Below are 15,403 nucleotides of genomic sequence, written 5' to 3'. Positions count from 1 at the left end.
AACAAATTGGCCCACAATCCTCCTACCCAAAGCGTCAATTATTTTTTCCTTTTGCGTATTCTGCCCCTCCTTGCCCACGTACACAGGTCACAAACCTCTTTGGGGAGCGCTTCCTGGGTACAGGTGCTGTCCGGGGCACCGTCCACACTTGCGCATTGAATCCCCTGTACAGGCTCTGAGGCTGTCAGAGCCATTCCAAGGGGACACTGAGGCTTAGGAAAGTAAAGCAACTTGACCTAGGTAGCACGGAAATTTGAAAGATCTCAGAACTGACCTCCGGTCTGCCCAAATCTAAAGCCTACACCCTTAGCCTATACTCTGTAACAAGGACCCTTGTGATATGTGATCAGCTCACAGGTTCTGCTTTTTATTTTTCCTTCTTGCTAACTGAACAATTTTTTCCTTTTTTATTGGCTGTATAAACTTCATTTGAAGAAATACATTGTAATTTAGCCATTTTGTCATTCTTGAACATTCATGTACTTCCCATGTCTTTTCTTGTATAGCTAACACTGCAACGGACATTTTCTTGCGTAACGCTTTTTTCCCTTCCTTTTGGTTAAATCCTAAGGCTATTCCCAGAATAGGCATTATCTTGCCAAGGAGTACAAACATAAAATATTTAATTATTTTAAGTACACGTATAAACCTTACTGAGGTTTAAGAGGGCTTTTAATGAAGGGATAAGAGTTATTACATTGCATTCTTCCAACATTTCTTAGGAGTTCTTGCTATGTACTATACTGGGCACTGAACTAAACATTAATATACAAAAGCAGCAGGAGATCAGGCCCCTACCTTCCTGGTATGTAATTCCCCTAATGAAAAAACCTCAAATTTATTTATAATATATGATTTCTTTTAAGCCATACGATGAGAAAATTCAAACCTGATCCTTATAAATTATTAGAAATAAAGGAGGTAGTGGTGCAACGGTTAAGTGCTTGGTTGCTAAACAAAAAGTTGGCAGCTCAGACTCACCCAGCAGCTCTGACCCACCCAGAGGCTCTGTGGGAGAAACACCTGGCAATCTGCTTCCATAAAAATTACAGTGAATAAAACCCTATGGGGCAATTCTACTCTGTTACATGAGGTCACTATGAGTTGGAACTGACTCAATGGCACCCAACAACAGAATAGTGTGGTATTTGTGTATTTTTTCATAAAAAAAGATAGTACTGTTAGGTGCCCAGTACAATCCCAGCTCCCCTGCTTACAGCATGTCCTCAGACCATTTACTTAATCCCTCCGATTCCTCATCTATAAAACGGACATAACCTGCTACAGGCTTGTTGTAAGGGCTAAGTGAGACAATACCTCTGAGCGCTCACAACACTGCCCAGCACTTAGAAAGCTCTCAGTGACTGTTAGCTAATTCAGTGATGTGCTGAAGCCAGCTCAGATAGGCCTGTGACTGTTAAATTTTCCAGAATTTTGCAAGACAATTGTTAAGCACCAAAAACCAAAACCAAACCCACTGCCGCCGAGTCAATTCTGACTCGTTAAGCACCCCAAAATCAAAACCCACTGCCATCAAGTCCGACTCACAGCTACCCTACAGACAGAGTAGAACTGCCCGATAGAGTTTCCAAGGAGCACCTGGCGGATTCGAAGCGCCGACCTCTTAGTTAGCAGCCGTAGCACTTAACCACTACGCCACCAGGGTTTCCTCGTTAAGCACAGTCATTATTAAATACCCTGTGGTGGGAGTATTCAGACCATGGAAATTGGCAAACATTATACACATACATTAAGGTTTTTTATTGAGACAGCAGATCCTAGACATTTACCTGCACAGAACTATTATTACTCAGACTTGTAGTGCTGCTGCTCTTCCTGTTAAAAAAGGCATCTTCCGATGATGACTGACACCCGTGAGTGGAGTAGGTGTCTTAAAAAACAAGCAGTCAACAGGGCTCCTTCCTGTATGGCTGACCAGTTACTTCAGGCTGATCACAGTTAAATAAAAGCTGCATATTTGCTGCGTAGATGCATTTAAACAATTCACTAGAAACCATGCTGAAGTAGATTTAAGTGAGCAGTTTGTTACGTGATTAAGAAGTATGGCTGGGAGGGGAAAGAGAGGCTTAACGGAGCTGGCATGGGCAGTGCCATCATTAGACCAGACCAGTTTTCTGGCTCTGCCACTTACTGACTTAAAACGTCAGTCAACTTAAATCTCTTTAAGCCTTGATATTCTTACCTGAAAAACACCTGATTCATAAAATTGACCAGAGTTAATATGATTAAATATGTTCTCAAGTGACCCGATATATAAAACAGGAAAACAAACCGTTGCCATGGAGTCGGTTTGACTCATGGTGACCCCATATATGTCAGAGAAGAACAACGCTCCGTAGAGTTTCCGATGCTGATTTTTTTAGAAGTAGATTGCCAGGACTTTCTTTAGGGCACTTCTAGGTGGACTTGAACCTCCAACTTTTCAGTTAGCAGTCAAGCAGGTTAACCATGTGCACCAACACATACCCATTGCCATTAAGTCGATTCCGATTTACAACGACCCTACGGGCACTTGATAGCAATCTGTCTTCCTTTCTCTGTTAGGATGGGAGAGTCCTAAGAGCATTCCATGTTGAAGAGGGAGCCAGTGGAAAGGAAAGAGAACTTACTATTGATGGAACGTGGTCTAAGAGGAATCTAGAAGGTATGGTGTCAGCAGAAGGTAGAAAGATTAGCTTTGGACAGGAGGAAGAACTACTTCCTCTGAGAATGGAAAGAAGGAAGTAAGGCAGGATTTAGGTAAAGACAAATTTGCAGGTGTGGGATGGGAAGGTCAAGACATTTTGAAGGCCTGTTTTCTCTGGAAAGTTAAAAAATAGGTTGCTGTTCAAGAGCCAGGAGCTGAAGGAGGCAGGGAGACAGGGAAGGTAGAAAACTGGGGAAAGCTCTGGGAAAGGACTAGAAGCCACCTTGAGGGCACAGCTTGGACATGACCACGTGTGTAAGGTGCTCCCCCACCTAACTCCAGCAGGGCCCAGGGCCAAGTGTGGGAGTGGAGAAGGTACCCAAAGGTAGTGATCCAGGTATTAGAAGCAGCAGGGCAGGGACAGCAGAAAAGCAGGCAGTGGAGGGGGCTGCTGCAAGAGGGGATGACATGATGGAGACGAGAGAACCAGTCAAGAGCTGGTTTAGAGACATGAAGAAATGGGGTGAGTCGAGGAACCAGAGACCCCAGTGAGCTCAAAGAGCAGCAGACGTGGAGGGATGAGGGCATGGGGCTATGTCAGGGGCTGGGAGGCAGAGGTGGGAATTTCTGAGGTAAAACTCACTGGGTAGTAACAAGCCCAGGGTTTGGGTCCAGCCCAGAGGTACTCAGAGCCAAGTCCTCTAACACAGGATGAATGACTCGGCTAAATAATGAAATTTGAGAATACCAACGAGGTACAAGACTAATTTTTTTGGTGGCTCAAGCTTTATCTGAGGGAATTGCAAAGAAGGAAATAGATCCAAAAGTTCAAAGTAATTAAGCATGCCAGTGAAATAAGTAAATATTTCTCCAAGGAAACACTTTGCTCCCTTACAGGAGGCAACAGGCACTTGAAGATGTTCATTTATGTTTGTGTAAAAATGAGTTTTGTTGCCTCATAGCCACAAGCCACAAGGCAGCTGAAGAGAGTCAAGACATAGAACCCACACGAGAAAAGTAAGGCTGTGGAAAAAACTACAAGCATGGAGATGTTATTCCAGGTTCATTTATGAAGGGAAAACACTGAGGACTTAAATATCCACCAAGTATAATGGTTAAGAGGATTGTAGCATATGCCCATGACAGAATATTATCTGGTTATAAAAGGTGTTTATTGTAATAAATTAAACAAACATCAAAAGCAGGATTCAGACTTATAGGCATACTATGATTCTAAGTGTGTAAGAAACAAACAGAAGACAAAGACCTAAAAGTATAGTGGATTTTATGGGGGGGTTATCCTCTCTTGACATTTTCCAGAATTTTTAATAATAAAGTTGTTATTTTTATATTCGACATTATTAATTCTGACTTTTACCGTTGTCCACTTGCGAAGTTCCTAAAACAGATCTAGAGTGATCTTAAAAACACTCCCTCCCTCCAGCCCTCAATTCCCTCTCCTTATGCAGTAGGTAACCTTGTCTTTGACTTTCCAGATTGAAACTCTCCAGGAAAAGCTACTTTTTTTAGGTCAGCCTCTCTGCCTCTGCATTTAGTTGTCTTCAATATCAGAGAAAGGGCTCCGTTCCCCTCCCTACAGCTGACTCCCTCTCTGTGGACCATGCTCACAGGGCTTCCCCCTTAGATGATGCTTTTCTCTCTTCCTCTTAGCTCTCGGGCTCCTGCTCAATTTTTAGAACCAACACACAGTCACCCAGGTCCTCTGGGATGCCTTTCCAGGGCTCCTGCCTCCATCCATCTCTCCCTTGGTGAACTCTCCCGCGCAGTTCTTACTGGAGTGCGTGCTCTAAAGCCAGTGCCTTGGTTCAAATCCTGGCGCCTCCACCACTAACCAGGTTATTTGATTGCACTGCACCTCAGTTTTCTTATCTTTGAAATGGGGGTAATAATAATGCTTATTTCATAAGTGCTCAAGGAAAGCAAGACTTTATTATTTGTATTCCTTGGTTATCGGAATGTACACCTTGTTTTCCTAGCCATGATGAAGGTTTCTGGAGACCGTTTTCTTGTGTTTTCCTCTTGTAGGGTACAACATCTCAGTTTGTCTGGGCCTAAGGAGTCTCCCAGGCATGAAATTTCAATGGTAAACCTGGAAAAGTCTAGGGAAACTCAAATGGTCATCACCCTCCTTCATGCCTAAGACAGTGTTTCATACAGAGTAGGTGCTTAAGGAATTCTTATTGAATGTTTGGTTATAATTTAAGGGTTAAATCATTACCCAAAAGACCTGTCACCTTCAAGTCGATTCCAACCCACAGCAACCCTATGGGACCGAGTAGAACTGCCCCATGGGTTTCCAAGGTGCAGCTATCTGGTGGATTTGAACTGCTGCCCTTTTGGTTAGCAGTCAAGCTCTTAAGCATTACACCACCAGGGCTCACAAATATGTCCTGTGTAAGCGGAAATATGCAGGACAACTTCTAAGACAGTAAGGTCTCTTTTCCTGTGCAGATATGGCAACTGATATATTTAAACAAATCCACTTTTTGGACAGATAACATATCTTGACATTAAAAGTGGTTTTCCTTTCCTCATTTTACCACATGGACATTAACCTTCTGTAATGGCTTGCATCGTCTTTGGAGAGATGTACACTTTCAAAAACTCCCGTCCAAATTCTGAACTCTAAAACGGCAGATACCACACTAACTGCCAGATTTCCTTCTACCTTTAGAAGACTATTACAGTTAATTCTCTCTGTAGCAGGAGTTGTTTCTGCAAGTTGAAACCAAGTTAACATTCTAATTGCTTGGGGTTAAAGATTCCTCCTCCCAGAAGAATCCTGGCCAACAGAACGTGGGGCTGAAGAAACGTGTCAGCTTGCCATCACAAGCCCAGTTCTCCTCGCCACCCATAGCAACCAATATGTGAGCATAGCAACAGCAGCTGGCTCACCGGAACAGCATTGTCTAAAATAAACACTCTTCCCAGTTGGCATTTGCAAGTGATCTTTTCCTTCCCATCATTTAAAATATAAGTGTGAACATATCTTGGAAAAACGTAAAGCAAATGAAACTGAAAACTACTCGTAAAGGTATCCAGGAGAAGAAAATTCATGAGAAAACGCTAACTGTCAAAAGGGATTTATGCTTTGCCCTTTACCACCATTTGAAATTCCACTCTCAGATATATTGGAAATTCTTTCCTAGGGGTTCCTGAAGTTTAGAATTCTAAGATCTCCTAAAAAGAAAGTCATCCTCATAAAATTCCATTCTGCAAGTGTTTCAAGGGTGCCTACCACGCGCTAGAGGCCACAGGGACACAGAGGAAAGAAGACAAAAAGACAAGAACGCAAACATCTACAATACAAGGTACAAAAAGAAGCTCTGTAGTGGTTAGGAGCGTGGTCTCTGGAACCAGGCTAACTGGATTTACCCACTTGGTAGCAGTGTGGCTCAACAAATCACTTAGCCTTTCTGTGTGTCCTTCATTTTCTCATCTGTGAAATGGGGTAAGAGTAGCTCAACAGGCTCAAGCATAATGGTTGTGAGGATGGCGTAGGGCCTAGCAGTGCTTCCTTCTGTTGTACACAGGGTCGCTATGAGTTGGAACCAATGCGATGGTACCTAATAACACTTTCCAGGTAGCCTTGATGTGAGGCTTATGTGAGTTAATTTACATGAAGGGCTTAGAATAGAGCCTAACACACAGCAAGTGCCATTTAAGTGTGAGCTACTATTAGTTTTAAGGCAGAACGTGGCTGGTGACATAAGCCAAGTAAAGAAGATACGCAACAGGAAATCTCGGGGAAGTAGGAGAGTCTTCACAGAGGTGGTGAGTTGGGTTTTCTGTAGAATGTGGTGAGGAAAATAAAAGAAGCCTAAGGAAAGCACAGAAGCAACCCAGCAGAGAGATGAGAAATGACAGCTTGAGGATGAACAGAGGGGTCTGAGGGGCAGGGAGGGGCACGCTCAGGGCAAGTGGCTCCTCACTGGCTCTTTCAGGATAAGGAGTTTGCAAGGCCTGAAGCTGAAAAAAGACCATTGTAGTAGGTGCAAAAGCACTGGATTTTGATGTAAATTCACGTGTTTTGGAAGTAGTAAGAGTTCAGTTCTGCCTAAATGACAGTCTCACAGGGTTGGGGGCCAGGAAACGGTGTAGGAGACACAGAAGAGGCGAGTGACAGGGAGGCAACAGTAGGTGGGGGAGGCTGGGACGTCCACAGATGTGGCGCTAAGGGGGTGGACTAGAGGCTGGGACGACCACAGACACCGCACAAAGGGGGTGGACTAGAGGCTGGGATGTCCACAGACGCCACGCTAAGGGGGTGTCTACTCTGGAGGCTGGCGTTTCTCCGTGTGTGTCTCCTGCCCTGTCCATGCCTTAGAGTTGGCTTCAGTGTTGGTTACAAGTGCTGGTTTCATGGGTGGGGGCAGGGTATTGGGATTAAAGACAGAGAGCTGTGTAAAGAGAAGGCAAAGGAAGAGAACACCCCAGAGCCACTTTCTGGAGCCCCAGCCTCTGACCCTCACTTCCCAAGGTCTCCCACCTCTGTAAGGTACAAGGTTTGCCATTATTACCTCCATTCCAACTCATTCGGACTCATGAAGACCCCATGTGTGTCACAGCAGAGCTGTGCCCCATAGGGCTTTCAAGGCTTTTGGAAGTAGATTATCAGGTCCTTCTTCCAAGGCACCTTTGGGTGGGCTCAGGCCACCAACCTTTTGGTTAGTAATCAAGCACTTAACCATTTGAAACACCCAGGAACTCTGGGGAAGGACCCTGCGTGGGTATCAGAAACATATCGGGGTAGATCAGACCTGGCCCGCAGACAATGGGAGATTATTGTGGGAACCTCTCATCCCTTGTGTAGGGAGCAGCGGACTCTGAGAGCCAGAAAGGGGTCACATGGTCCAGGTCATACCTTGGCTTAAGGACTAAATGAAACCATAACATGTGGAGGCACTTAACGCTGTCCAGCAGGTGAAAAGAAGCTTTTCATAAATACTAGGTATCATAGTTAACTGTTTCAGTTTTTTTTAAGGAGAATGTATTATTGCTCATGTAATTTTTTTGAATAGTTTTTTAAATAGTCAATTTCATTTCCCTTTTTTTTATTATCATTGAAAATATACACAGCAAAACACACCAATTTAACAGTTTCCACAAGTACAATTCAGTGGCACTAATTACATTCTTCAGCTTGTGCAACCAATCTCATCTTCCTTTTCTGAGCTGTTCCTCCCCCATTAACAAAAACTCACTGCCCCCAAGCTTCCTGTCTCACCTTTTCAGTTGTTGTCATCAGTTTGATTCCATGTAGAGATTTCTTCAAAAGAGCACAATGCTCAAGGAAGATATTCTTTACTAATTAAGTTAAACTACTTTTTGGTTTAAAGAAGAGTTCAGAAATATTTTTGGTTCAAGGCTCAAAAATTATCTCAGGGCAATAGTTTCAGAGGTTCATCTAGCCTCAATGACTCCAGAAAGTCTGGTTTCCATGAGAATTTGAAATTCTGTTCTCCATTTTTACCCCTTTTGATTATGATTCTTCTACAGAATCTCTGATCAAAAGGTTCAGTAATGGTAGCCAGGTACCAACCAGTTCTTCTGGTCTCATGCCAAAGAATAATTAATTTTTTTTTAATTTTTAAAAGTTTTAGAAGAATTTGAGATAATAACCGAAGATGAGAGAAGACCAAAGCAGAAGTTACTGCAGTAGTCCAGGTTTTCACCCAGGGTACTGGCCAAAGTGATGGAAAAAACCACTATAAAAACATGGTGATTGGGTGTAGTGCAGTTTGTAGGCGGTGGTGGCATCTACTGAGACGCAGTGAGGGCTCCAGTAGGGATCTGTAGGAAATGCAAAATGTCTCCAAAATTAATGAAAACGCACATCTGGCTGAGTCCCAGAAGAAATGTGGCAGCAATGTTTGGTTTAAAAGACGGACATTTATTTTTTAGGTTTTATTTCCCACGTTTTTAGTCCTGTTCACTGTTTCTGGTACTTGTCTCTCACGTGACTGGCTCTCTGCACACATTTGTATATTGCTTGTCGTGGAGGCTTCTGCAGCCCTCAGCTTTCCAGGTCAAGTGCTGGAGCAGCTTCAGGTGCAGACCTGGCCCACAGGACTAAGAGTGGGGCTCTAGGAACAATGAAGAGAACCCATTCCTTTACTGTTCAAACTGTATCTAGCTTAAAAAACCAGTCGCAGTGGAGTCGATTCAAACTCTTGGCTACCCTATGTGTGTCAGAGTTGAGATGTGTTCCACAGCATTTTCAATGGCCAATTTTTCAGAAATAGATCACCAAGCCTTTATTCTGAGGTGCCTCTGGGTGGACTTGAACCTCCAACCTTCTGGTTAGCAGCTGAGTGTGCTATCTGCACCACTCAGGGACTCCCATATGTAACTTCAGGGGCCCTTAATAAATGCTGCCAGAATAAGCTATTGGAATAGCAAAGTTATGGAAAGTGGAGAAGTCTTAGCAATTAAAACAAAACAAAACCTTGATTCTCTAAATTGTGTGCAGTAGGATCATAAAGACACTGGGGAGCTCGTGGGTGACACTTGAGATTTGCCGCAGGAAATTCTGCAACAAAGAGTAACACCTCTGGGTCTATGTGAGTAACTTGTGGAAAAAGTCACCTGTAGCAAAAACAAGAGAGAAGGCTTTGTGGAAAGCATTCAAAGAAGTAGTCAGAACCGACTTAAGGGCAACAGGTTTGGATTTTTTCTGTTTTAGTGGGGCGAGCAGAGGCCGGCACCTTCTGCAAACATGCGACAATATGTCAGATGGGGATGAAGGCTCTGAGGGAAGTAAAGCAGGGCAGGACACAGAGCTTGGTGGATGGGGAGGGGATGCCAGTTCAGGAAGGACGTCAGGGAAGGTCTTTCTGAGGAGGAGAGCCCCCGCCGGAGTGGGGGGAGGGAGTGAGCCGGCTACTTGGGGAAAGAGAAATCTGGGTAAGAGAAAGATGAAGGTCTTAGGTGAGAGCAAGTTGATTGGAAATGATGAATCCTGCCTTTTTAGAATTTACAGTGACTTTGTGACCTCAGAAATACGGATGCCAACTTATAAAAGAAAGCGGGTCCTTGACAGCGGTGCGTCTGCACATTTTTCTTCCTTCCCATTTTGAAGTCACTGCTGCCAGAAGGCAGTGCAGCATGCTGGGAGTGCTCGGGCTTTGGCACTGGGCAGCCCTGAGTTCAGGTCCTGGTTCTAGCCCTTACTGACCCTGCTGGGCTGAGTGAGTGTTTTAACCCCTCTGAACAATAAGAACGGTAACGCCCGCCTTAGAGGGTGATCTGAATTTTAAATGGAAGAACACACAGTCCCTGGATGGGTTCTCCCCTTTCCTCCTCATTTAGGAAACACATTATGTATCATTATTGCGAGTTGAGGTTTGACACAATGGGACCTAACTGGGTAACCTGGTACCAAAAACAAGCCTTGATAATCTCTGGGCTCCCTACCCTATTGTTTCCTCTTCACCTTTAATCTTCATTTTACTTAGTGTTTATTTTTCTATTATTGGCATGTTGTTAGATGTCATTGGGATGGTTCTGACTCATAGCAACCGTATGTACAACAGAACAAAACACTGCCTGGTCTTGCACTGTCCTCACAATCGTTGTTATGCTTGAGCCCATTGTTGCAGTCACTGTGTCAATCCATCTTGTTGAGGGTCTTCCTCTTTTACACTGGCCCTCTACTTTACCAAGCATGATTGCCTTCTCCAGGGACTGAGCCCTCCTGATAACATGTCCAAAATATGTGAGACATAGTCTCACCATCCTTGCTTCTAAGGAGCATTCTGATTGTACTTCTTCCAAGGTGAATTTGTTTGTTCTTTTGGCAGTCCATGGTATATTCAATATTCTTCACCAACACCATGATTCAAAGGCCTCAATTCTTCTTTGGTCTTCCTTATTCATTGTCCAGCTTTCACATGCATATAAGGTGATTGAAAACACTATGGCTTGGTCAGGTACACCTTAGTCTTCAAGATGACATCTTTGCTTTTTAGCACTTTAAAGAGGTCTTTTGCAGCAGATTTGTCCAATGCAATGCGTCTTTTGATTTCTTGACTGCTGCTACTAGGTGTTGATTGTGAGTCCAAATAAAATGAAATTCTTGACAACTTCAATCTTTTCTCCGTTTATCATGATGTTACTTATTGGTTCATTTGTGAGGATTCTTGTTTTCTTTATGTTGAGGTGTAATCCATACTGAAGGCTGTGGTCTTTGATCTTCATTAGTAAGTGCTTTGAGTCCTCTTAACTTCAGCAAGCAAGGTTGTGTCATCTGCATAATGTAGGCTGTTAATGAGTCTTCCTCCAATCCCGATGCCCTGTTCTTCTCCATATTGTCCAGCTTCTCCTATTATTTGCTCAGCATACAGATTGAATAAGTATGGTGAAAGGATACCACCCTGACACATACCTTTCCTGACTTTAAACCAATCAGTATCCCCGTGTTCTGTTCCAACCACTGCCTCTTGATCTATGTACAGGTTCCTCATGAGCACAAGTGTTCTGGAATTCCCATTCTTCACAGTGTTATCTATAATTTGTCATGATCCGCATAATCAAATGCCTTTGCACAGTCAATACAACACAGGTAAACATCCTTCTGGTATTCTCTGGTTTCAGCCAGGATCCATCTGACATCAGCAATGATATCCCTGGTTCCATGTCCTCTTCTGAATCCGGCTTGAATCTCTGGCAGTTCCCTGTCAATATACCACTGCAGCCGTTTTTGAATGATCTTCAGCAAAATTTTACTTGCATGTGATATCAGTGATATTGTTGGATAATATCTGCATTCGGTTGGATAACCTTTCTTTGGAATAGGCATAAATATGGATCTCTTCCAGTCGGTTGGCCAGGTGGCTGTCTTCCAAATTTCTTGGCATAGATGAGTGAGCACTTCCAGTGCTGCATCCATTTGTTGAAACATCTCAGTTGGTAGTCTGTCAATTCCTGAAGCCTTGTTTTTCGCCAATGCCTTCAGTGCCACTTGGACTTCTTCCTTCACTACTGTCAGTTGCTGATCATGTGCTACCTCTTGAAATGGTTGTACGTCAACCAATTCTTCTTGGTAGAGTGACTCTGTGTATTCCTTCCATCTTCTTTTGATGCTTCCTGTGTCATTTAATATTTTCCCCGTAGAATCTTTCAATATTGCACTCAAGGCTTAAATTTTTCTTCAATTCTTTCAGGCTGAGAAATGCTGAGCATGTTCCATGTGTACTGGGACATTATTAGCCCTATTTTAAGGAACACTATAATTTTAAGATACTAGCAAATTCAATTGAAAATTTTTTATGATATATGTATTATGCATAAATATCTTGAGAGAAATACAAGGGTCAACACCAAGCACATTTGCCTACTAGAAGTCTACAAAGAAAAGCATTAAAAAAAAAAAAAAAAAAACAAGCTATCACATGGATTCCAACTCATAGCAACCCCGTGTATGTTTCAGGGGAGAACTGTGCTCCACAGAATTTGCAATGGCTGTGATCTTTTGGAAGTAGGTCACCAGGCCTTTATTCTGAGGAGCATCTAGGTAGATTCAAACTGCCAACCTTTGGGTTAGGAGCCAAGGGCTTAACCCTTGCACCATCTGGCGACTTCTAAAGAAAAGCATATGCAAGCGAAATTCTAACACCCAGCAGTGTCAGTGAGGCAGCAGAGACCTGTAAAGTAAATACCACAAGGGCAGGAGGGGCTGAGGAGGTACATCTCAGAGGCAGAGAAGTGCAAACTGGAAGTGGGGCTTGTCTGATGGGAGGAGGGATTCCATAGATGGGTATGTCAGCAGAGGTGGGTGAGGGTCCCTGGAGGCAGGTGCAAGGCAGGGAAGACATGAGGCAGGGAGGAAAGTAGCAAGTCCCGATGATATTTAAAAATGCATAATCTTGTTGGTCACTGTCAAATCAAAAACTAAATTAAATGAGAAGAACAATTTCTGGGACCAGTTCTAAATTTCCTTACTGGACTCTTCTTTAAGGTGGGGAGTGAATTTTGCCTTGAATCACTTAGGGTAATAAAAATATGGTATAGGCTAGTTGCCATTTCTTTCTCTATAGCCTGGATTCTGGTCAGTTGGCAAAAGGACATTATCGTAAAGTAAAGACCCAGGAGAAAACTGGGGTCTTTCTCCCTGAAGGAATGGTCCAGTTCTGATCCACTATGAGACGCTTAGTAAGAGCACTCAAAATTCTGATGGACTAGCCAGGGATCGGTGCGGAAATACCACCTATGGAGACTGGACGGTTCCTTGCTAAACAGAAGTTTGTTGCCACCCCAGCCTTGCAATGTAGTGTGAGGCTTTAAGACCTACTTCAAGCTTCTCTGCATAAAGAGAACAACATGGTCTCTTCCTCTTTTTCTCCTTCTCTGGAAAATCTCTGTTGTCTCCACATGAAGACTTTAAACTGTTTGAGCGTAGAGGCTGAAAAGTAACTGTAAATGCATTTGGCAGGATTTGAATAATTTTTCAACTTTCTGCAGCACATGTACATAGCCAAATAAAACGAGAAATCACGGTGTGCCACTTGAGAGTTTTCTTGAAAGAAAAATGTCATCTCAAATCTCAGCCAAAAGGTAGGCTATAAATAAATACCTAGATATTCTCACTTGGCAATTTCCGCAGTTGTTTCACCATACAAAGGGGGGTAATTTTAAAGCATCTCATTAGCAGCTCCAGCTTCTGAGCTCACTGCGAAGCCCAAGTCAAAATGAAGAGATATCAGTATTTGTCATTTACTGTTGATGTAGAGACGGAACTACACAGACGTTCTGTTACTGGTAAGATGAAGGCGATCCATGCTTTCCTTATGCTGCTAGAAAAAATGTCTGTGGGGTTTAGAAGAACGCTACTGCCCTAGTACAAGAAGCCACCACCAGGCGATGCCTTCAAGGACAACCACACATTTCCAAGGACACAGCACCTTGCAGAGGACTGTCTCAGGAATTAAGATGGATCCATCATCCTCTTGCCCTTTAGTTTCTGACCTTGACTTCTAAGCATCACTCCAACTCAAATCTTTGTGTCCTTTGGTTCTTGGAGGTCCCGTGAGTTACTTCCATTTTCCTCTAAAGAAAGCATTACCTGGAAGAAGTTGCTCTCTGGTCTGTGCTTACTCTCTCGCGCTCTCTCCCTCCTACCCGCCAACTGAGAAAAAGAGAGAGGTGAGGGAGAAGGAGAGAGACAATTATTTTCTGTCCTATAACTACTGAGTCAAACTACCCGAAAGGTATTCTGAGAATAACAGTCTCTCATGTTCCAGCAGCTAATCTGACACACAGGACAATAAACAGAGGAAAGGAGGTATGGAGGAGAGAACAGACTCCTGCCTCTTATTTGTCTGAGATCTCTATTGTGTTAGTTACATATTCTTTGCTTCATTTATAATTTTTCCAAACAGACAGCTACTTGTCATTGTCAACAATGGCCTACTAGAATCACAGTATTATCTCAGGCCACAGATTAGAAAGGCCAGAGGAGGAAACAAAATTGTGACATCGGCACCACCATCTCATCTCTACACCACCCTCTTGCCTTTATGTAAACATTGGCACCCATGAGGATGAATGGATGGAGCCCATTTGTCTGCCCAGGTGAGTTCACAAAGGCCTCAAGTACCCTCTTGAGTGGTCTGGCCAGGCTTTTTTAGAATAGGCGCCTTCCCTTCTGATCTGGTAGCCATTTCCACTGGGGGAGTGTGACTGGGCAATGGATCTGATTAAGACAGTGATAGCAAATGGTCAAAGAGGGAACTTCACGGTGATGCTAAGATTAGATTCTCTGGAAATGCCTCCTCTTAACATAGACCAGTCTATAAAATACCAAAAGAACCAGCCAAAAAAGTAAAAAGACTATCTATTTGTTGGTTATCATGTGGCCCTAATGAAAGGTTGCTTAACAGCTATGATTTTCAATCCATACAAAGGGACGCTAACTATGGTCATTATCAAATGTGCCTGAGAAAGTCATTGAGAAGATGTTCCTTACTGACAATCAACTATAGAAAGAATGTAGGGGGCAGGGGAGGGAGAAGGGGTGAATAGTGACAGGATAAGGAAATTTGAACGCCCCAAGCAAGGCTGGTGCTTATTCCATGATCTGATACTCAGGAATCCCCACGCACCGTATGATGATATAGCAATGAACAAAGAAATGGAAAATAAAGCTGAAAACATGTATAATGTTGCAGAGTAACATACTAAAATATTGTTTTAGTTATTTAACTAACACTTATTCTCGCGCCAGGCATTACTGAAAGCATTTGACAAACACTAATCCATCGGTCCTTATGACATTCCTAAGACACACGAGCTACCTCCTGTGCCGAATCCTACTCTCTGGGTTCCCGTCCTCTTCTAGATCCCAGCAAAGTAATCCCTCCCTGTCTTGAGAGTTATTTGATGCCTTCTTAAAGCACAATAGTCCCAATGTCTGTATTCTGAATGGCTGGCAAGCACAAAGGAGAAAAACATCACTTAAAAAAGGAATAAAACATTTGTCTCAGTTAATTTGCCAAGACTCTTTGCTTATTTTACCAGGTTATAAATTCATTGTTCTCACTTTAATAAAAAAAATTTAAATGTGCAAAAGTGGAGAAGATACAGTAATAAATCCTACGAATTCAACATCCAGATCTAACTATTATCAAGATTTTGCTATACTTCCTCTCTCTCTCCCTCCCACATTCCTTCCTCTCTCTCTGTGTCTGAACTACTTTAAAGTGAACACCAGACATCAGGTCATTTTACCTCTTCAGA

Source organism: Loxodonta africana, chromosome 23 (assembly GCF_030014295.1).
Source record: "Loxodonta africana isolate mLoxAfr1 chromosome 23, mLoxAfr1.hap2, whole genome shotgun sequence".
Taxonomy (NCBI): domain Eukaryota; kingdom Metazoa; phylum Chordata; class Mammalia; order Proboscidea; family Elephantidae; genus Loxodonta; species Loxodonta africana.
This window is presented reverse-complemented; position numbering follows the sequence as displayed.